This window comes from Corvus brachyrhynchos, unplaced genomic scaffold (assembly GCF_000691975.1).
Source record: "Corvus brachyrhynchos isolate BGI_N302 unplaced genomic scaffold, ASM69197v1 scaffold91, whole genome shotgun sequence".
Classification (NCBI taxonomy): Eukaryota; Metazoa; Chordata; class Aves; order Passeriformes; family Corvidae; genus Corvus; species Corvus brachyrhynchos.
In genome coordinates this window covers 695,578-696,277 of record NW_008236442.1, presented here as the reverse complement: position 1 = coordinate 696,277, position 700 = coordinate 695,578, and positions in this window count along the sequence as shown.

Here is a 700-nt window from a genome sequence, read left to right as displayed (position 1 = left end):
GCTCAGGCACGTCCCCCTCCCCGGGGCCTCAGCCTGGCTCTCCCACAGCCCAGACACCGAGCACAGCTCCTGTGGTTCTCCGTGGTCCCGTCCCAGCCTCTCCCCCAGAAGCGGGACGGTTCCCTCGCTCCCTTGCACGCTGACCCGTCAGATCCGGGCGGGCAGGGCTGGGCGGACGCCAACTCCTGATGCTCCAGGCGGGGTGTCACCCGGGGCTGGGCGCTCCCCTCTGCCCGCAGGCAGCCCGGGGCGGCCGCCGCTTTTAAAGTTTGTTTCTGGAGCGTGTTGTGGTTCGCAGGTGAAAAAGCCTGTCTGCAAACAGCCGACGGCGAGCTGCCCTGGCGGGGAGAGGAGGCGCGGCTTTGTCAGCACCGCACAAAACCCCCGAATTCCTCTAAACTTTCTTAGGCGCGCGAGGGAGGCGGAAAAAAAAATATATAGGGGCCTTTTCATTGCTTGCTTTACCTCTGGCCAGGCTCAATCTAAACCCTTCGCTCCCCCCCTCTCCCCCGGATAATCCTCCCCTTTATTTTAGAAACACACAAAACCAGGTTCCACGCAGCGCTATAGTGGCTACAAGTGAAAGAGAATTGAGCGCCCTGAATCGCCGGGGGAAAATTGGTTCGGCTGAATAGCCCCGGCGAGGGACGGGGCGGCTAATCAGAGCCGGGGGGTGCTGCTCTGCCGCCGGCCCCCCCCC